The 23558-nt window shown below is 40.0% G+C and overlaps 1 protein-coding gene and 1 long non-coding RNA gene across 8 annotated transcripts in view; one reads left to right on the top strand and one right to left on the bottom strand.

Annotated features, from left to right (window-relative positions):
- Window positions 1–6054, bottom strand: part of WDR17 (WD repeat domain 17) — a 101202-nt gene extending 95148 nt beyond the window's left edge. The window contains exons 1-2 of one of the 7 annotated variants that reach the window (XM_082715837.1): window positions 5877–6054; window positions 4887–4957 (exon numbers count right to left, since the gene is read on the bottom strand). The gene's annotated coding sequence lies outside the window, so the exon portion shown is untranslated. The remainder of the gene's footprint in view (window positions 1–4886; window positions 4958–5876) is intronic. The other 6 variants (XM_082715834.1, XM_082715832.1, XM_082715838.1 and 3 more) reach the window with 6 other exon arrangements.
- A 151-nt stretch (window positions 6055–6205) lies between these two features.
- On the top strand, window positions 6206–20729 carry LOC309855485. Its single transcript, XR_014306827.1, has 4 exons — window positions 6206–6637; window positions 7052–7235; window positions 13230–13352; window positions 20214–20729. It is a non-coding gene; the product is annotated as an uncharacterized lncRNA (long non-coding RNA).
- The last annotated feature ends 2829 nt before the right edge of the window (window positions 20730–23558 follow it).

Consider the following 23558-nt stretch of genomic DNA (forward strand, 5'->3'; position numbering starts at 1 on the left):
ATAGCCCACATAAGTCACTAAATCCAAAAATGTCTTCAGTGTATGCATCCATACATTGACAGAAGGCCTGAGATAAATCCTAAAGTTTGATAAGTGAAGGGTTGCGTGGGCTAAGTCACGACAAATGCAGATCACATAGGTTGCTTATTTACTTGATAGCCCATCTGTCAAAAATTATGCTCTTAGGCAACATAAAATTCCCCTCAAAGATGAATTAATGTAGTTAATAATGAAGATGAAACATTATGTCCAAAAAGCTACTATCAGATGTTTATGAAATATACCCACTATTATGTTTTCAGGAATTAATTCATTTATTTGGCAGTTCATGGTGCTCCCACGTTTCAAAAGTGGAATTATCCAATGGCCATTACCAGCTCATGAGGTGTTGGGGTCCAACGGCATAATGTACCTTTTATCAGTACTTTCCAAACCCTACCTTGTTTAAGAATTACTCGAGGCTTATTAAAACAGATTCTGATCTCTCCCTTAGAGATTCTGATCGGCTCAGGGCCTGATATGAGAATCTGCATTTCTAACAAGCTCATAGGAAAGCTGCTGGTCTAAGGTACTTCGAGTAATACTGCTCTAGATGGCATCTGGTACCAGAGTGGCACAAAGTCTAGAAAATAAACATCTAACTTCAAAGTGATACCTAATAGTAACCATCATCTAGATGGTTACAACTTCCAAAAGATTCTTATTTTTAGTATTCAACTGCATTTAGTATTTAACTGGAGATATGATGGCTAAGGGCACTTAGGTACCACTGAGATGTACTGGGATAAAGAATTTTTAAAATAACTGAATCCCCAAGAAAATCACATAAGACTTTGCAGCAAAACTTAACTTGTATTAATGAACAAATCAATGAATGATACAAATTGTGGGAAAACACTTTCTAAGCAATATTTTAAGTAACCCTTCCATATGATGAAACCAAACACATGTACAGTGTTCACTTTGTACAGTAATTATTTTAACAATATAGAATAAACATAAAAGTGATGTAATTCCTAACTACTCCAAGTTTTGAATTAGGTATTCAAAAAAATGTAATGAAAGAGAAAATGATGGGGCACCTGGGTGGCACAGTGGGTTGAGTGACTGACTCTTGATTTCATCTGGGGCCTTGGTCTCAGGGTTGTGGGATCAGGCCCCACAGCAGGCTCCCCCCATCAGCACAGAGTCTGCTTGAGATTCTCTCTCCCTCTCCCCTGCCCCCTCCACCTCCCCTATCCACTCATGGGCTCTCTCTGTCTCCCTCTAAAATAAATAGATAAATATCCCCCCCCCCCCAAAAAAAAAGAAAAATGATGCTGGTGACATATTCTACACTTCTTTAGGGAGCAGCATAATGCAGAATATCAGAGCCCCAAGTTCTATATCAGCTTTCCCACTGACTCATTTTGACCAACATATCAGTGCGTGTTTAGTGACCTCATCTACAAAATAAGGGCGTTAGATTAACTGGTCTCTAAGGAGCCTTCCAGCAAACATTCTGAAATGACTCTAATAAGCCTATTTACCATACTTACCTTCAAAATAAAATGTTAACTCTTGATGAAAATTCATCCGTACTGTTTTATCTTAAAGGACTAAATTTAATTAAATATTACCTGCTTCATATTAACCAACTGCTTAATTTTCAAGACTCCATGTGGAGGTGTTTTACATAGTAAAGGGCAGGTTTTCCTACAGCACATCAAACACGAGTGCTCTCTGTAATGAGAATTATTTTCTCCTTTCCAATTTGAAAGTTTTTGTGTGTAAGATAAGAAATTGAATTTATTATATATAATTGCAAATGAGGCTGCCTGGGATATTGGTCCTTGCTCACAACCTAGTGTGTCAGCAACCTGGAAGAAAATGAACCTAAGAATAAGGAAGACAACTGAACTCCTCTACTGTGAGTTCTCAATGGCTGAGCATTCGAATCTCTAAATTAAGGATTGAAGGTAGTAACATCCTTACCAAAGCATGAAAAATTATTTCTTCCATCTCTTCATAGAGTTTTCCCTGAATATGACCATTATCAATAATCCCTATTAATAGCAAATAACTGATAAATTATCTGCTGTATGGTCTTACTGTAGAAGATTTTTATTACTATCTATTGTTAATATAAATGTAATTAAAATGCAGAATTGCAGAGTTTTAGGAGTAATTAGGCTAGAAAATCACAGTGGGTCCCACCTGTAGAGTAATAAAAAGCAAGACTTCCGTCATTATTGTTTTTTAAATTCTCTCACTCCAGTAGACACCTGCATGACAAGTGTCTCCTATGGCTTCAAGGCAGGCTGCCTTTTCTACAACGTCTAGCCTATTTCAAATGTTTGAATTTCTCTTCAGTTACAGATCTAGTTTTTCCTAGTCATTGAAGTCAGGTAAAAACAACCTGAACCTTCTCTCCAAATGTGACAGCTCACGTTTTACTATTACAACTTTTGAAATCTTTCTAATCAATCATGATGAGATATTTTCTTGATACACAAAGGCATTGGTCAAAGCTGGTCATTTTATAATATGTCCCTATCAATATTTGTAACCAAAGTTACATGTTCTTCTTGAACATTTTAAGCAACCCCAGATAAGAAAAAAGATTTTCCTTTAGGTTTTGTTTCTCTATAGAATAAATTCTTTGGGGAATTTCTCAAATTCTCTTCAGGCATCCACATCTCATTTCTTTCTTTCTTTCTTTTTTTTCTTTTTAAAGATTTTATTTATTTGACAGACAGAGATCACAAGTAGGCCCATAGGCTGGCAGAGGTTGGGGGGCGGGGAAGCAGGCTCCTTGCTGAGCAGAGAAGCCCAATGTGGGGCTCGATCCCAGAACCCTGGGATCATGACCTGAGCGGAAGGCAGAGGCTTTAACCCACTGGGCCACCCAGGGGCCCCCACATCTCATTTCTTTCTCATAATCTCCAGGAAAGTTCTCATCAACAGTGAGAGGATCTCCATGTGATCATCACAGAACACAGCAAGTCTTGAATGTTGAAAAGTGCCAACCAATTCTTAGTTTAATATGTTTCTGATACAAAAGAAAAGAAGGCATCAGATTTATAAAGAAACCCCTCCCAAATTCCTAACATGATTCTTATGGATTAAAATACTCAATTCCTAGACAAACCATAAGAGACTCTTAATCTCACAAAACAAACTTTGGGTTGCCTGGGGTAGGGGGGGGAGGGAGAGGGTGGCTGGGATGAGGACATTGGGGAAGGTATGTGCTATAGTGAGTGCTGTAAAGTGTGTAAACCTGACAATTCACAGACCTGTACCCCTGGGGCTAATAATACATTGTATTTTAATTTAAAAATTAAAAAAAAATTTTTCAGTTCCTGTAAAAAGTTCAGTTCCTGAAAACACACTAAAAGCTGTATGACTTCACTCAAATATTTCAGAGTAGATATACAAAATATAAAAGAAAATTAGTCGATTCTATACAGTAGTAGTAAAGTTTGTATATACGGCATTGCCACGAATGGGTGAGTAAACTGGTGATTTAGTAATCTGATAAATTGCCACCTTTCTGGAATATACCAGATTTCAATAAATTCTGGAATATAGGAAGGAAATGTGAATCCTTCAAAACTGTTTGAATTTCATTTTGGTCTTCATTTCAGAGGTTAGGCAAAAAAATTAGGTAGTCTGGAGAATTTGAACAAATTTTATTGATCGTGATAACCTAATCACTTATGTTGGACTTCTATTAACTACCAGGGTAAAACAAAGAAAAATACAACTATTCCTAATTGTCTCTGAGTGATTTAAAAACCACCACTGGCTCCTCTGAGGAGGAGCTGAGGGCTAGAGGTAGAGACTAGAGAAAATAACAAAAACATTCCAGCCTTCATAGTCCCTCTACTGGGAGCAGGGGATTTAACAACATTCTTTTCCTAAGCTAAATTAATTTGTGGCTTTCTAATATATGGAATTATTATGAATGAACAAGTAACAAAAAATTTTAGCACACCAATATTTAGTAATAACAAATGAAGAACTTTTAAACTTTCGAGTAAATATACTTGATTTTTTTTCTCCACAGATACCCACAGTTCTTTACATATTTTTATAAATACTAGCACAGGAGAAAAAATCAAATCAATATAATAACATTCAAAGAGCCATTTTAGTATAAAGTTAACGGAGCTCACTTAAAATACATGTTTTTTATGTTGCATATAAGAAATAAATACAGTACCCATTATATTTTGGGCTGTTCAGAGGGAACGAATGAATGAATGAATGAATGAATGAATGAAAGAAGATTTTTCTTTCCTTGTGTGCCCTTTGAAACAGACCATTGGTTTATTCCAATTGAGAAGACATCTCAAGAGCTCTTAATGCAATGACTTAAAACTAGCATTTGTGCCATCAAACTCTAAACAATACAGTAAAGTATTTACTATTTCCCAAAATTTTGAGTTAATTGACAATTTTTCATAGTCACTTAATTTCTACTTTAATTTTAGATCACAGAACAGTAAAGACTGTCAGACCACTTGGCTCAGATTCCTGCCTTCATACAGATAAGACATAACTATGCCCATTTTCTTGCATCCTTAAGCCAGTGAGACAGAACCTCAAAAGGACATTAAAAAGTGCTTTTTCGGGTGCCTGAGTGGCTCAGTGGGTTAAGCCACTGTGTTCGGCTCAGGTCAAGATCTCGGGGTCCTGGGATCGAGTCCAGCATCGGGTTCTCTGCTCAGCAGGGAGCCTCCTTTCCCCTCTCTCTGCCTGCCTCTCTGCCTACTTGTGATCTCTGTCTGTCAAATAAATAAGTAAAATCTTAAAAAAAAAAAAGTGCTTTTTCCATAGTGGTTGTAATCACCATAAGCCCAGCATCAGCTCCCCCCAAACAGGGTAGTGAGAATATCCCAAACCTGCTGTGTTGTATGATAATCACGGGGAGATTATCCTCTCACTATTGATGAGACCATTCCTGGAGACACATCTGTGAGAGAGAGATAGGGATACCTAAACAGAATTTTATAAATTCCCCGAATTTTAAACTTTAAATTTAAATTTTCTACAGAATTTACTCTGTAGAGAAAACCTAAAGGTTCTTTAAGTAACCTGAGGTTACTTAAACTATTCAAGAAGGACTTCTAACTTTGGTTATAAAACCTGGGAGGGAAAACGCGTTCCTCTCCGGGGTGTTCCCGAAATGCTCAGAGCAAGATTCAGAAACGGTCACTCTCTCTTCAAGCCCTCGTTCAAGTCTGCAATCAGTCAATCGGCCAGGAGAAGTTACAAACACAAGTGGTACACAAAGTGGTCACTACATTTCATTCACATCCATTGCTTGTAAAAGAGTAAAAGTCATCTTAAATTTGGCTCCTTTTAGTATTTGCAGGCAAAAATCTGGGAGGGTGTGGGAAAACAGGAAAGACTGTATTTTTTATGATTTACCAAACACTATGCCTCTCACCTTCAATACTGTCCTTTTCTGGTACCCACTTCCGTCTCACTCAACGCCTCCTCGGTCCAACCTAGTAAGACCATCTCCCATGGGGTGGGAAATCTACACACAGGTGCCCGGCGGGCATACAGTCCGGACTCCGGACGTGCATATACTTAATAACCTTAAAAATCAGAATAATGGTCCGCTCACACTGCAGGGGCAGCTCAGGTGTCCAGACACACGCTGGCTGCCGCTTGTGCCTCGTGATCATCAGGTGCGTGACCCTAAAACTCCGGGGAGTCACGCATCGGGCTGTCGTGCGCCAAGCCCGGGAGGGCGTACAGCACGCGCTCTGCTATCCTCACAGGCGCGGTGACACGCCCGCTCCCGCGACGCCACGCCGCCTCCAAGACCCCTCTTCACGCCTGCGCCAGCCCCCCTTTCCCCCGGCGCCCCGCGGGCCCCTTACCTGGAGAAGGCGGCGACCGCAGCTGCGAACAGCGGGAGGTGCTGAAGCAGGCGCGGCGGCGGCCGGAGCACGGCCCGAGCCCTCCCCAGCCTCCCCCGCGCCGTGCCTCGGGCTCCGGGGGCGGGGCGGCGGGACCGCGGGTTCCGTGGGGCGGGGCGGCCGCTCCTCGCGCCGGACCGAGCGCCCGACTCTCCTGGGCCCGCCCCCGCGGGCCACGTGACAGACATGCCGGTCCCTGATTGGAGCGCCCGGCTGGGAGGCGGTGGCGACTCCCGCCCCGCGGAGACCGTGTGTGCGGGAGCTTGGTTACCTAGCAACGGGGAGTCTGCGCGGAGGACGCGGTTCCCGGGCTTTGGGCGGGGCTGCTGCGGAGTTTGCCGCGAGGCCCAAAGTGAAGGAAAGCGGCGAACCCCCAGCGTTCCGGGAACCGGACAGTTGCCACATCCTGCGTCTGCACTTCCGAGGAGCGGGAGTCAAGCCCGCAGTAACTCGGGGCGTCTCCTGGAGCGGCGCGCAGAAGGCGGCGAGCCTCCCAGGAGGCCAGGCTGCCCCGCTCTGGGGCTGTCACCCCCTGAACCGCTATGAGTGCCCGGGGCTGTTTCTCTCGCGCTTCAGAGTTGTCTGAGTCGGCTCAGCTCGCGGGGAGACCCCTTGGAGCAACCATCTGTCTTTATTAGTGGAGTTATATGCAGTTAATACACCTGCCTTCAGGGTGTGCAGAACCTTTTCCTTGTGGAAGTCTGGTGCGGTGGAAATGCTGGGTACTGTGTTCATCATTTCTTCATATCTCTGGTATCTTCACTGCTCACAGCCCTTATCAAACACACTGGCGACAACAAGCCTTCGTGCATTCCGGGACAAAGTGTATTTAAGAACATTCACTGAGCTTTAATGCTAGGTTAGACTCTGGATTGTTAATAAATTAATTCCTCCGGCCAGGGAAATTCTCTGGGCATAATCCCTACCCACCTGTGCCGTAAGATTTTTCTCCTCTTTTCTTCCAGAGTATCCTCTGCAGACCATACCCTACCACAGCACTTAATATTCTATTTTGCAGATTAAAATTTATTTAAAGTTGCCTCTCCACAAAGACAGTACACTTGCTTGAAAACTGGAATCCATTTTCACAGCTCACGCCTACATTCTTTTTTTTTTTAATCCTATTTATTTGACAGAGAGATCAGAAGTAGGCAGAGCACCCGGCAGACAGAAAGGAGGAAGCAGGCTCCCCACCAAGCAGAGAGCCCAATGCTGGGTTTCATTCCAGGACCCTGAGATCATGACCAGAGCTGAAGGCAGAGGCTTAACCCACTGAGCCACCCAGGCGCCCCTCGCTCCTGCATTCTAACAACGTGCTTGGTGAGTAGCAGATCTTTAATAACCGATGAGTGGATGGATGGATAAATAAATTAGCACATGACATAACAGTGAAAGTAGAGAGGGCAGCAACTAAGTATGAGTCAAGGTAGGTTCTGAAATACAGTTGTGTAAAAGTCCTATGAGAGGATTCCAGGTGAGGGAGGGAGAAATTTTCTCCCAGTGTATTCAGAGAAACTTTCAATAAGAGTGATGTTTGAGGACGGCTGCTTCTCCTTCTCCCTCTCTTCCTTGTTCATGCTTGCTTTCTCTCTCTCTCTCTCTCAAATAAGTAAATAAAATCTTTAAAAAAGTGATATTTGAACAGGAATGAAAAAATAAATAGGTTTCACTGGAAGGAGAAGGGGAGCAGACATGTGGAGCAGAGACAGTGTGGCCCAAAGCACAAAATGGGGGAAACACGTGACCAATTTAGCAAGGCAACTTCTTTGCCTTGTCTGGAGGAGGGGAGACTGGGTGTCTAAAGATAGGAGGGAAGAAAGAAGTTGGTAAAAAGATTAAACTGGAAAAATAAGAAAAACAGATTGAGGAAGATATTGGACTTCCTGTTTAGGTTAGACTTTAACCCCTAAAATCAGGGCTTGAGGAAGGATACCCTGGAAATGTTGGAGGTAAAAGGGGTACAGAGAAATGAAAAGCATGGTGGATTAGGAGAAAATGCAGTAGTTCATGAAAAAGATGCTAATGGCCTGAATTAAGACAACAAAAATGAGGAAGAGGGAAATTGTAAGGAACATTTTGGGGAGAATAGACTAACATTTTCATTTACCACTGATATTTCCCGGGCGCAGTGCTAAATAGTCGGTAATACACATGAAGAGAAAGACTTGTCAAGACAAAATGTCTAGCTTGGCCCTTTAGTTGGATAGAAAAGTCTTTTACGTCTCATTTATTCAAAATTGCTCCAGCCCTCCAGTTAGGAATCATGAAAGTAAACGAAACATTAAAAAGTATCTGGTTATGAATTCACAGTTTAAAGATGAAGGTGCTGAGGCCTGGAAAGCCATAGAAGTCAAGCCCAGACAGCTATGTTAGTAGCAGAACTGATGTCATGAGCCCCGATTCCTAGCTGAGTTCGCTTCTCCCTTTTATGTGACTTGGTTCATTGGTTTTAAAAGGGAAATTCAGGGGCGCCTGGGTGGCTCAGTCAGTTAAGCATCTGCCTTTTGCTCAGGTCGGGATCCCAGAGTCCTGGGATCGAGCCCCTCTGTAGGCTCCCTGCTCAGCGGGGAGTCTGCTTCTCCCTCTGTCCCTCTACCTGTTCCTGCTCTGTGTCTCACTTTCTCTGTCACAAATAAATAAAAATCTTCTAAAAAATAGATAAAATAAAAGAGTACTTTAAACAATCACAAATATAGTTAGATCAAGAACCCAGAGAAACAATATAACCTAGTTCCTAAGGGAAAGATCTCTTTACTCTGATTTTCATTCTTTATTCAACAAATATTTAATGTGATGTTCTCATCACACAGTGAAAAAAGTTGTCAGTCACTCTGGCTGACTGGTAGTTTCAGGGCAATCCTTAGTTCATTTAACACTTAGAGTACACAGAGTTCTTCAGGATGAAATTTAAAGCACAATAATTAGGGGACTCTAATAAGTCTGGTCAATTCATTTTCAAGGTGAGGTGTGGTCTTTGAGGGCAGTGGCTTTGAAAAGGTACTCAGTGCTATTTAATGTGGCAAGTGTCTTCTGAGTGGGTGTGTGGTTTTTTGTTTTTTTTTTAAGATTTTATTTATTTATGACAGAGACAGCGAGAGAGGGAGCACGAGCAGAGGGAGCTGGAGAGGGAGAAGCAGCCTCCTAACCAGAGAGCCTGATGTGGGGCCTGATCCCAGGACACTGGGATCATGACCTGAGCCAAAGGCAGATGCTCAACAACTGAGCCACCCTGGTGCTCCTTTAATGGATATTCTAAATAAAAAACCAACCAGGAAAGACTTTTTACACTTAAATTTTTAGAAAAGTAAGCCAAAATGCTTTAGATTCACTTTTTAATAAAAAGCCCTTTCACGCTATTTTTTTTTATTATTTTTAAAAAGATGATTAGAGAGAGAGAGCACAGGGAGAGGGGCAGAAGGAAAGGGAGAGAGAATTTCAAACCCAATCCATTCTGAACGTAGAGCCCGATGTGGGGCTCAGTCTACAATCCTCAGATCATGACCTGAACCAAAATCAAGAGTCAGACACTTAACTGACTGAGCCACCCAGGAGCCCCTCACACCAGTTTTAATGTAAAAATGGTAAGAGAACAGAAACAAGCATGACAAAAAAAAAGCTGATCCAACTGTATATTAACGATGTAGAGAACTGAATACTTAAAAGCTTACTATATGCAAACACACTTTTAAAACTTGAAATGGCTTTTAAAAAATATATACTTCTATAATTTTGCTATTAATGTGTGTATATATACATATATATAACATATATAAAAAATATATATATAACATATATGAAATGAACATTTCTGTTACTATGAAATGTATTACCTATCTTACATCACTCTGGACTTTATGAGATACCAAAATGTCTTAAAATTAATTAACCAATAATTTCATAAAATTTGAGATTTTATCTCTAGAGTAACATTGATTGAATCTTTTAAAATTTTTAAATTATAAAGTTTTTAAAGAAGGAAATACAGAGAACACTACAATAAACATTTGTACTTAGTAAATTGTAGGCTTCTGTCATATTTGTACCAAGTCTTTTCTTAAAAAATGAACATGAACTGGATACAGTAAAATCATACCTTTTTTCTCGTATCAATGGATTATGTTGCATCTAGTTAGATGTAACTAATCTAACAGATTAACATACATCCTAATTTTTTTCCTGTCATTATTTTTTTTAATTTTATATGTATTGGTATGTGTGATTATAATTTGTTCATTTTGATTGACCTGGATCTCATTGTACAAATATATGGTCACAATGTATTTATCTATTGAGTGTTTAAGTTGCGTGAACTTTTCTGTATTGCAAAATGCAGTGAAACTCCTTGTATGTGTGCTTGTCTATGAGTTTCTCAGACCACGACGTGGGTTTGCTGGATCATGATATGTGTGTACCTCCCCCGTTTTTGCTATAACCAGCAGTATATAAATGTTTTTCCTGCCCCATATCCTCACCAAGTTTACATTTCCAGTATTTTTAATCTAGTAAATACAAAATGGCATCTTCTTATCATTTAAGTATATATTTCCTAAATTTGTTGAAATGGAACATCTTTTCTTGTTTACAAATTATCCATTTCCTTTGATTATTTTTTCTTTATTTGTTTAACTTTTCCTTATTGATTTGTCATTGTTTAAATAGTTGGGGTGTTAATTTTTGTTTGATATACCCATTGCAAATATGTCTCCAAATCTTCAATTGTGAAGAATTCTCAGTTATAATTCATTTCAATATTTATCCTATCTCCCTCCTCTAAAATTTCAAGTGGACCTACATTAGAGTTGTCAGATCTACCTGGCATATATCTTTATCACTTTTTCTTTTCCTATTTTTTCCTATTGTCCCTCTGTACTGAATTTTATACAAATCCTTCAGTACACGTTTGGATTGATAAATTCTTTATTTCAAGTAGTTTCAAAGTGGTGAGTCTGGCTTCTGCCCCAGGCTCATAGGAGCACCCTAGACTCAGTTTCTCAGGTAGACCCAACTCTCATTGGCTTTTACTTGCTTCAGTCTGGAAATCCACAAGGCTTATGTTTTCAGCCCCAACTCATTATATTTAATTTAATTCTCCAATGTGCTGATCAAATTTTTCAGTGAGGCTAACCCCTTCAGTTTTAAAATTCTCAAAATCATGATTCCCCAGCACCCAGAAATGTTGACTTATTTCTAACAAAATGTTTTCTGTATATTCACGTAAGATTTGCCTGCAATTTCAGAGGGTTCATCTGAAGTCCTTTCAAGGATCCGAAATCCCAGGTTATAAAGCCATATTCTATCGCTTCCATTCTCCCGTAACACTGTTCTTTGCACAACTGAAAATGCCTTGCCGTTGGCTGTATATCCACTATCACAGATGAGTGTCAGACGAGCACACTTTTTCAGCATTTTCCTTCACTCACCTTAAGTCCTTAATATCTTAATATCTTTCGGTTCAATTTAATTTGCATATAGAGGTAAAGCATGGGGTACATTCCCTCAGGAGGCCGCTGAAGCCGGATTGTTCTGGCTCCAGAGAGACAACTGCTAATATTTTTCAGGATTTTTGTCATCCGTTGTAAAACACAACTACTATTAAAATTAAATGATACAAACTTATAATTTAAAAATTTTAACAAAAACAAAGTAATACTCAAAACTTAGCAGTTCCTAATTTTTTCTTAATATTTTACTTTTGTCTGTGCTCTTGACGTTATTTATGTCTATTTATGTCGGGTCTGTGTGGTAGAAATACAATACGATATTGTGTATTTCTTTTCAACCTGTGATTCAAGGATATCACACTGGTGGCTTGAAATTGGCCCCAGGGGATGTATTTATACTCCAGAAATGAGCAAATGCTACAAATCAGGGTGTGGTCACCTATGCCATGTAACATAGTGTGTACCAGCAAAATACAGCTATATAAATTTAAATTAATTTCAGTAGAAATTTACCTTAGCTCCTCAGTCACCATGGCCCCATTTCAAGTGCTCAGTAGTCACTTGTGCTTGGGTGGCTGCCGTATTAGGCAGCACAGATAAAGAGAGTTTGATTATCACAGAAAGTTCTCTCGCTAACTGGTGGTTTATTTGGGGAGTCAGAAAACTGATCCTGTAAAGGGCCAGAGAGTAGATGTTTAAGGCTTTGCAAGTCGTACAACCTCTATCTCCACTGCTCAGTTCTGCTGCTGTAGCTCAGAGGCAGTCAGACAACGCATAAAGGAATGCAGGTGGCCGTGTCTCCAGGAAACGTTATTTTTTTAAAAAATATATTTTTATTTATTTAACAGAGAGATCACAAGTAGGCAGAGAGGCAGGCAGAGAGAGAAGGGGAAGCAGGCTCCCTGCTGAGCAGAGAACCTGATGCAGGGCTTGATCCTAGGACCTTGAGATCATGACCTGAACTGAAGGCAGGGCTTAACCCACTGAGCCACCCAGGAGCCCCTCCAGAAAACGTTATTTACAAGAACAGGAGGCAGCTGGATTTGACATACAGGCTCTCTACCCATCTCTGGCATAAACTTAAGAAAGCAATGCAATCCAACTGTAAAGTGGGATGCATTGGGGCACCTGGGTAGCTCAGTAGGTTAAGCATCTGCCTTCGGCTCAGGTCATGATCACAGGGTCCTAGGATCGGCCCCACATGGGGCTCCCTGCTCAGCGGGAAGCCTGCTTCTCCCTCACCATCTGCCTGCCACTCCCCCTGCTTGTGCTTTCTCTCTCTCTCTCTGTCAAATAAATAAATAAATAAAATCTTAAAACAATAAAGTAGGATATAGTTGTTACACAGTACATAGCACAAAAATTGAGGAACTCGGCTTCCAGTATTCAAAAACTATTATCCAGTGCTGCCAAGAAGCTGCTTAGGGCAATGATGAACAAGCCTCCATTGTTTTGCTTTTGACTTACTCATTAACATAAAAAATATTAATCAGCATTAAACTCAACTGTAAGTCACTGTGTTCATTTTTCAATTGCAACCATAACCTGACTATGACGAGAAGAATTTGGTGAGAATTAATGAAAGAATTCTGTGAAAATCAATTAGCTACATGAACTATAAAATTCAGACTATTGCATATTGTACTGTGTGTAAGTTACATGCATCACACCCAAAGTAAAATTATGTACATGTGTCTATGTACACATTGTTTTTCTTTTTCCCAGAAAGCTAGTTGTTAAATGTTTATTAGTACCCCACTGACAAGTCCTTATATGTCTAAAACTGTGACTCAACAATGCATGATGATTCTTGGTGTATCTAAAGTCATCTGTCTATGTATCCATCTGTCTTCCTATCTATCATTTTTTCTAGCATGACCTTGAAAATGTGCAGCTCAGCTCGAGGTCTGGGGAATGTCAAGGGGAGAGGGCCCCACGGCAAAATGCCCCACTATGCTCTGAATCCACTACCACTATGCCAAAGACACACTTCACCGTGAGTAAATTTTATCTCAATTATGATTACTTGACCTTGGTAGATAGCTAACTGTCCACAGTTAATATTGAAATGTCCCAGTAGTATACAGTTGACCCATTAGACTGACGAAAAATTATGTGAATAAATTTCTTTAGAAAAATGGGAGATACTGTTTGCATTGAATATTGGGAGTGGGGAGTGGCTGAGTGGCTCAGTAGGTTAAGCCTCTGCCTTCAGCTCAGGTCATGATCTCAGGGTCCTGGGATCCAGCCCCACATCCGGCTCTCTGCTTGGCAGGGAGACTGCTTCCCCCTCTCTCTCTGCCTGCCTCTCTGCCTACTTGTGATCTCTCTCTCTCTGTCAAATGAATGAATAAAATCTTTAAAAGAAATAAAAAGAATATTGGGAGTTGATAGAAACATGAATAAAAATCATTCTTTTCTTGGATAGTCACCTGAGTTTATGCCCTTCATTTTGCCATGTTCCTTTTAAATAATAATATATTTTCAGCTTCTATGGAAATATTCTTTGGTAGAAGATAAAGGAAACATTTTAAAAGGTTTTATTTATTTATTTGAGAGAGATAGAGCATGAAGGAAGGGAGGGGCAGTGGGAGAAGCAGGCTCCCCGCTGAGCAGGGAGCCTGAGACCAGACTGGATCCCAGGACCTTGGGATCATGACTTGAGCAAAGGGCAGAAGCTCAACCCACTGAACCACCCAGGTGCCCCCGTACAGGAAATTTTTATCTGAGATAAATACTCTGACTCCCTAAATCTAAAATCTCCCAAAATGATCACTCAATTCATGTGTGTGTGTAATATGTATTTTACTCTCTATGTATTTAATAAAATTTATCAAAGCTTTATAAATATCATTAAAGAAGTGTATATAATGCACTGATGGAGTGTGACAGACTAAGCCCAGGCAAAATCCAGCAAAGTTCAGATTTCTGGTTCTGGAAAATATGTTAGACCATTTCCCTATGAAAACAAGACAAGACGTTGCTATGAACGGGAGTCCCGGATGAAGCAATTCGCTGAAAATATCTCAGAAGACTTTGGCCCCTAAGACAAAGCTTTCTGACTCTAGAGATGACTGTCAACATTTGTAAGCCACAATTTTAATCTTTAGTGACACTGGGTTGAAGGGCTCTTGATAACTTTTTACCTGTTTTAAAAATGCTTAAGATCATAAACAATAATAAAAAATCTAGCATCCAGAAAGCTTGTTCAGCTCATGGCCGAATTTCCTTTAGCTATGCTTTTGGAGAGCGATTTTAAAATTATACCTCAGAGGATTTCTTCTGTGTTACTGTATTCCCAATCATAGCCATCCTGCCAAAAAACAAAACAAAACAAAAAACCTAAAAACCAAACCAAACCAAAACCACACACACAGAGAGAGAGAGAGAGAGAGAATGCTCTGAATACATACTCCATTAAGTATGAAAACAATGCACAACAGGTTAAATTAATAAAAAGTATGTCCATTTTTTTTTTGCATATTGTTTTTCCACACTCCCTTTTCACTATGTCATCCTGATTTCACAGCTATTCACAGCTATATCACAGTCTTGGCTTTTTTAAAGATCAAAAAGAAATAAGAAAGCAGGGATTCAAATCCTCTTCTAGAGAAGTTAATATTGAATTTTTTTTTCCTTCAAAGTAAAGTGTGGGCAAAGTAAATAGTAAATAAGCAAATTTTTCCTGAATGCTTAACAAACAAGTCAGCGAATGTGTAATATTTGCCACTTACATAAGTTGCTTTGTTGAATTAATGTTTAAAAATTTTTAATTTATATTTGTTAAGTTAAAACTTGACAGGATGGTTGTTTTTAGCTTTTCAAACCCTTGCACTGAAAAATGCCTCATTTTTAAGTTGAAACTTAGTGGTCATGAGGCAAGATCCTTAGGGATTAATTATAAGTTGTCTGTAACCGTTTAATTGCCAGAGCACTTTAGAATAGTTGTTCTTAGTATACAAAAGGACTTTCCCCTTCACTTCTTGAAAACATGGTTAATGTTGGGAAATTTGTTATTGATTATGTACCACTTTCCCAGTTTTAAGAATTTTACTCATAAAGGGAGGAGGTAGGTAAATGTTATAAACAGTTTAAAGGAAAATTCAGAACATCAAAAATGTATATAGTGCAAAAAAATATTGAAATGAATTTCCAACGGAGGCCAACAATGTGTTTTGGGGAGGAAAAGGAAGTCAGTTCCATCCTTACCAGAGAGGACATACCTTAGATACCTATCAGTTACCTACAATTTAGAAAGAAGTGCAAAACAGCTCAAAAACAATGAATTGGGTTAGAATTAGCCATCCAGGAGGATGGGCTATAGTCAATGTATAGATTTTTATTGTCTTTTCAACAGCTTGTGTTGGTGACATTTGGGCACACATTTATACTCATAGAGGTGACAAATACGTAGACTTTAATTGACGTGATTGATTCCTAACAAACATCCCATGCGGTTTCTCTAGGGTAACAAAGAAAATCTCAGGGCATCAGAGGGCTGAAATAATTTTTAAGACTGAGCTTATGAGCTTATGCTCATTGGTATGACTGTAAACTAGAATCATCTAGTAGCTATCAAAGCATTAAAAGAAAATTTAGTCACCACCACTATTCCAAAATCTTTATTGTCAGACTGACAGTGATTCATACTTGAGATTTTTTGGTGAGGGAACAGTGGAGTATGTTATAGTTATATATAATGGGAAACATATTAATCTTTTAATAATAATTTAAAAAATCCTGGTTGATTCCTAGTTTGATTAAGGTATGGAATTTAAAAATAAGGTTTCTAACATTATCTGAAACAGTGATACATTGTCAGGACAATCATCATTTTTCTAGTGATTTTTTAAATTTTAAATTTTTATTTTTTTAATTTCTAATTTTAATTTTTTAATTTTTAATTTTTTTATTATGTTCAATTAGCCAGCATATAGTACCTCATCAGTTTTTGATGTAGTGTTCAATGATTCATTAGTTGCATCTAACACCCAGTGCTCACCTCATGTGTGCTCCTAAATGCCCATCACCTGGTGTCCCCCCCCCCAGCCCCTCACCCCCTCCCTTCTATAACCTCAATTTGGTTCCCAGAGGCCAGAGCCTATCATGATTTGTCTCCCTCTCCGATTTCTTCACTTTCAGTTTGCCCTCCCTTCCCCTGTGGTCCTTTTTGCTATTCCTTATGATCCACATATGAGTGAAACCATATGATGATTGTTTTTCTCTGCTTGACTTATTTCACTTAACATAATCCCCTCCAGTTCCACCCATGTTGGTGAAATTGGTGGGTATTCATCCTTTCTGATGGCTGAGTGATGTTCCATTGTATACATGGACCACATCTTCTTTATCCATTCACCTGTGGATGGACACCTTAGCTCTTTCCACAGTTTGGCTATCGTGGACATAAGCTGCTCTGAACATTGGGGTATATGTACCCCTTCTTTTCACTATATCCGTAGCTTGGGGGTAAATATCAAGTAATGCAATTGTAAGGTCATAGGACAGTTCTATTTTTAATGTCTTGAGGAACCTCCATACTGTTTTCCAGAGTGGCTGTAACAGTTTGTGTTGTCACCAACAGTGTAAGAGGGTTCCCCTTTCTCCACCTCCTCGCCAGCATTTGTTGTTTCCTGTCTTGTTAATTTTGGCCATTCTAACTGGTGTAAGGTGGTATCTCATTGTTGTTTGATTTGCATTTCCCTGATGGCTAATGCCGTTGAACATTTTTTTCATGTGTCTGTTAGCCATTCATATGTCTTCTTAGGAGAAGTGTCTGTCCATGTCTTTTCTAGGGATTTTTTTTTAAGATTTTTTTTTATTTATTTGATAGAGATCACAAGTAGGCAGAGAGGCAGGCAGAGAAAGGGAGAAGCAGGCTTCCCACTGAGCAGAGAGCCTGATGCGGGGCTGGATCCCAGGACCATGGGATCATGACCTGAGCTGAAGGCAGAGGCTTAACCCACTGAGCCACCCAGGCACCGCTTTTCTAGGGATTTTTAAGTGATGATTCTAAGTTGCCATTAGATGGCACTATTGCATCCTTAGTAAATGTGAGATCTGTTGGCTGCCCTGAAGGAAACGGAAGTCACATTGGACTTGGTGGCCAGACTTGATCCCTAGCCGCCTCATTTGACTGCTTACTCCTAAAAATCTACTCAAGCCAGTAATGTTACAGTCCAACCCTGAAAGCTGTGATTCTTCTTAGATATTTGGAGCTGAGCCAATGAAACCCAAGCATCACTTCCCTTCTTCCGGCATTCCGGCACTTCCTCTGCATCTTTGCAGAGCATTCCGTCCTACCTCGGACCCTGCCACGCTGCCTGTCTTCCAGTTCTCCCACCACTTGCCACTGCATTGTGGGTCCTCTGGGCATGGCCTGCCTCGCTCGATGCACTCCTATTTGGAAGCCAGAAGCAGGAGATTTTACCGTAAAACTCCATCGTTCCAGCTTTTCTACACAAATCAGAGCCTTGGCAGCATGGGGCCCTTCTCCCGGAGGACCAGAGGAGGTAGACTTTCCTCTCCACCAGCGGCTGCTCCTGTCTTTCCTCTCACGCCCCCCCCCCCTTACACTAGTTACAGTACTGGCTTGGCCACGGCAGGGATGCGGTCTTGCCAAATCTGATCTAAGCTGATAAGGAGTAAAGAAGGTTTTTCCAACTGTCCCCTTAGTTAGAAGGTTCTCTCACATCAATAGAATCAGTGCCGACATTGTACATTTGTACCTTGGTTCTTCTTCTTCATCTTCCTTCCCCCATTCCTTCAAAATGGAGCTCTCTCAGTTTTCAAGACATGCTTTGACATAATTGGCTGATGCCTCAGCATCGTTGCCGTGCAAACATTTCAGCCATTGTTAGGGCTGACCATTTCTTAGACCCCGGCTTTGACCCTCTTCTCCTTCTAGATTTCATCTGACTGGTACCAATGTCTTTTGCATTGAAACACACACACACACACACACACACACACACACACACACACATATATTTTGTTTGTATATGTACATACAAAATATAGTTTACAAACCTAAAACAGCTTTGAAATAAGAGTATCAATTATATCAGTGTTTTCCAAGTTTTTCCCTAAAAATGGAGGGGGCGTGAATGAGAGCATTCTGTGACTGTAACATTTTTTGGAAGTTTCTAGCAATATTAGGAATTTATGAGAATTTCACATTTGATGCCATAAAATATATCCATATTTTTAATATAAAATACATTTTTAAATTAAACATTTACTATCAACTCTAACTGACATTTCAGAAAGATGACTCCTGCTTTTTTCTGGGGTCTTGAATGGTTACCTAAGACATGCATTAATTATTTCTGAGGGAAAAGTACTTCAGAGGTTCACTTTATGAGTAATAACTATAGCCTTTTTGGTTTTTTCAATTTTTATTTTTTAAAGAATTTATTTATTTTAGAGAGGAGTGGTGAGGAGGGGCAGAAGGAGAAAATCTCACACAAACCCTCCTATGAGCACCAGGCTTGATCCCACGACCCTGAGATCATGGCCATGAGCTGAAATCAAGAGTCAAACACAGAACTGACTGAGCCACCCAGACTCCCCTAAATATGGTCTCTTTCATTTTTCCACCAAGCCTGGAGAAGTCGCACTGAAAAATGCTAAAAGTTAAAATTTGGAGACTGCATGGTTATTTTAACAAAAAGAAAATGAGTTTTTTAGTCCTAGACTTATGGTTAAATACCAGGTTGCCATTTTCTAGTTGTTTTGTGCAGGAAACTTATTCAACATCTTTGAGCTATAGTATCCTAATCTCTAAGTATAAAATACAGGAGTGCCTGGGTGGCTCAGTCAGTTAAGCATCTGCCTTTGGCTCCGGTCATTACCCTGCAGTCCTGGAATCAAGCCCCACATCAGGATTATATTTTAAGCATATAGCAGCCAATCAATACATCATCGCTATTATTATTATAATTTAGACAGTAGTGTGAGTTCTAAATTACTGGTTTTTAATCTCTAATGGGTGGAAAAATACTTATTTTTACATATAAATCAATGTAAATAAAGATAAATTACTTATTGCCTAGTAAAAACTATTTTGGGGGGTAGATAAAATCATTATACTATATGGTTCTCAATCACAGTGAGTTTATATTCTTAAACTAATATCGCATAGCCCCCTTTCCAAAGAATATAAATAAAAATCTTAAAACTGGTGTTTCTGAAGCCTAGGTCTTCTTATAGCCAAACTGTCAAGGAGCTTGTTAAAAATTCAGCTTTCTAGGCCTTCTGAATCAGAATGCTCTGTTGCCTGGACTTCTAAATTAAAAAAAGAAAAAAACAAAAGGGCTTGCTAAACAAACATTAGGAGTCACTGCAGTAGGTGATCGCTCACTCCCACTTTGCTTAGGACTTTTCTGATTCTGGCACGGGAAGTCCCATGTCCTGTGTTCTGACACCTGCCCTAGGCCCACGCCAACCTGGGTGGTGAGTCCCCCTAAAAAGTCCGATGGTGGGTATTAAGGAGGGCACGCACGTATTGCATGGAGCACTGGGTGTGGTGCATAAACAATGAATCTTGGAACACTGAAAAATAAAATAAAAAACAGAATTTATTACCAAGATCTAGCTATATAACAAAAACAACACAATGTTTGCAAAGCCTTGGCATTTAAATTAAGCTTTTGAAAAACAGGAAAGAAAGGAAGAGAAGTAACAATTCCACTGAGATGAAGCTTAGTCAAGAATCAAGACTGGGTAACTTTGAAAATCACCAATTCATTCTTGGTGTTCGGCTGACCTCTGGTGGAGAGTGCTTTTAACTACAACAAATTGAAAGTCGATTTGGGAATGAAATCTACTCTGCATTAAATTTCTCCTTTGATATTAGACACATGGAGGAAGCGCTCTGTGATTATGCCATAGATGTCCTTTCTCAGGCTGTGTCCGTGCCACAGAATCACACAGAGGGGATGACTGTGCTCACTGCTGCCATTGGTACGCACCTTCTCCCAGGTACTCGCGGGAAGAATCTGCTTTGCATGAAATCTGTAAGTAGAGGGGGCGCCTGGGTGGCTCATTCGGTTAAGTGTCTGCCTTCAGTTCAGGTCCTGATCCCGGGTCCTGGGATGGAGCCCCCATCGGGCTTCCTACTCAGCAGGGAGCCTGCTTCTCCCTCCACCTACTGCTCCCCCTGCTTGTGCTTTCTCTCTCTCTCTCTCTGATAAAGAAATAAAATCTTTAAAAAAAATCTATAACTAGAGAGTCAATGTAAAACCGAGTCTAAGTCCTGGTCTCTGCATCGGATGTGTCCTCAGCTCTAACATACCCTTGTCCCAGATTTCCATGTGTCTCTCCTTTGCTTCCTTCAGAGCTCTGATTAAATACTGTCAGAGCCCTTCCTGGTCACACTGCACAAATACCAACTCTTTTCTGGCTACTTTCTCTTATCCTTAGCCTACTTCAGTCCTCTCGACACCAGTCAGCCACACCCGACATCTCTTCATTTCTCTCTCTCTCTCTCTCCGTCATTGTTTCCACTAGAAAAACACAGGGAGTTTGCCTAAATTGTTTGCTGTTACATTGACAGCATTTAGGTCAGGAGGCCTAGCAGGTTATCAGCAGGTGCACAATATGTATTTACTGAATGAATGAATGAATGAATGGTTGATTCTTAATTAGCATAATGCCAACTCTCTGAAAGCCAGCCAGCAGCCAAACACAATGCATGAATCCTTGCAAATCAAAGTTTTAGTTAAAGGAAATCACCTTCCTCCTGTCCTTTCATAAGGAAACGCCCCAGTTACCTAATTTCACAAACTGGAAATAGAGTGGTGATGACAGCCAGAGTGCCTCGCAGGCCTGGACAGGCCCGGCACAGGCTGGCTGTGAGGCGGTGTGGGGCCCCAGGCGCCGGGCGGGTCTGAAGTCTTCCAGAGTCACCTCAGGCTGGGTACAAAAGCCCTTGGGCAAAACCCCAGGAGGTGTGTGGGGGGTATCTTTATGAAGCTTCCGCATTACTGGATGAATCAAAGAATTAGTAGGCAAACAGGATGGAAAGTGAGAGGCAGGAAGATTAGGAAGTGCTCCCTCCGAAGGCCAAGCGCTAAGCTCTGTGTTGGTTTGCACAGTAGGAGAAGCATGTCTGGGTGGGAACAGTTGCCTAGGGACTTCCTAGCTTTGAAATGTGGGCAAGTCCAATCTTGCTGCGTTGTTCTCATCTCAAAAGCAGGATAAAGAAAGGAGATCATCTGTGTAACGTCCCATGGTAAGTACTTGGCGAGTGTGAGCTGTCTGGGGCAGGCACACCAGATGGATCCGACGTTATTGGACAAGTCATGCCATCCAAACACGGTGCACCTGTGTGTCCCTCAGCGCACTCTCTCCATGACCATCCGCTCTAAACAACCCAGGGGTTAACTTGGTCATTCCCATTCTTCTCTGGTGTTTGTATTCCCACTAACTTTTATTCAGTAGTTCACAATGGGCCAGAAAACCGAAAACCAACATGGCAAAGAAGGATTGCTCAACTTTGGACAATTCTTCTTTCATTTATTAATTGAGTAAACTACAGTTGTGATCTGAAATATAGGGATTTCATAGTTTTACTCTTAGAGAACCTGTTCAAAGGTAGTAGGAAATCCATGTGTTTTTTCTCTTTTTATTCTTTTTTAAAATTATCATTTATTTGTTTATTTGTTTTTATTTTTTTTGACAGACAGAGATCACAAGTAGGCAGAGAGGCAGGCAGAGAAAGAGAGAGGGAGAAGCAGGCTCCCCGCTGAGCAGAGAGCCCAGTAGAGGGCTCGATCCCAGGGCCCTGGGATCATGACCTGAGCCGAAGGCAGAGGCTTTAACCCACTGAGCCACCCAGGTGTCCCTCTCTTTTTATTCTTAATCTCTTTATTCAAAATCAGAAGACCACAATAAAATTAACTAGATGTTTTTCCTTACCTCATAATTCAAAGCTATCTATATTGCGATTTAGAAAGGCAAACTGCCAAGGGACAGTTCCCTTCATTGAAATATCCTACAGTCCTCAACACTTAGAACCAGACTTGTGAAGAAAACTGCTTTTCGTTTCACCAACATTTTATGATTTCTTTATGCTGTGCTAATCACTGTAACATATTTATCTATAGGTAAGACTTTAGCCAAGAATCGGAAAATAAATCTATAAATGCTTCTGTGTTATCTAAAATTACAAGCACTAAAGCTAACACAATTATATTTTGAATCAGAAGACTATGGACCAAGAGCCAGAGCATACTGATCCTATTAGCAATTCTAACAATGGTTTGAATTACCAAACCCTATTTCCTTTGAAGCACTCAGAAATGGGGAAGACTCCAAGGCCTAGAAAACAACATCGTAAGGTAAGAAAAAATGTGCAGGAACAAAACCTTCTCTATTACTGCAGAAAACAGGAAATAATCACAGTTGGTCCTAAATCTATTATTAAATCAAACAATGCCTTTTAGAGATACCTTGTAAGTCAAAACTCACTTTGATGGGTCAGGTGTCAATTACCTTGACTAGTCACTTAAATACAAAATCTTTTTCCAAATAAAGACATGTAGATGAAACAGTATTTGTTTGTTTCATGCTATTCTTTAATTATTTATATACAGAATTACACTTGTGATTATGTTCCATGTGGACGTTTTAACTCAATCAAAGGAAAGATCCTTGAGAGTGATAATAAAGGTCATTTTTTTTTGTAATGTTTTCAGGTTTCTGAACACAACTTTACTCGTAAAACAAGGATTTTGTTGTTGGTGTTGGTGTTTTTCTTTATAAAACAAATTGTATCATAACTTCGGTGTAGTTAAAGATAATGTCATTTATCCACAGACATTAAGTCAATATTAAAACTTTCTAATATTGCTTAATATATCTATTGTCTTACAAAATCTCTTTACCCCATATAGACCGCTAATGTTGTCCTTAATGTATTCTAGATAAACTGCCTCTATGCACATAAATAACTGCCTTGTCCTTGTTCATGAGGATGTGCAAACAGAACCTAGAGGAATTCATGCTACCAGTTTTTAATATTTCACAGGAAATAATTTTGTTAACAGTCTTTGATTAAATAGGACTTTGCTATAAAATTTTGGACCTTTGACTGAAAATATGTCTGAGAAGATCATAACAACGGATAGTGCTTGAAAACAATGATAAAAAGTGCTTAGAAGTTTTTTTCAACTTTTTACTTTGGTGTGATCTCAGACTT

The sequence above is a fragment of the Mustela nivalis genome (genome assembly GCF_964662115.1).
Source record: "Mustela nivalis genome assembly, chromosome: 20".
NCBI lineage: Eukaryota > Metazoa > Chordata > Mammalia > Carnivora > Mustelidae > Mustela > Mustela nivalis.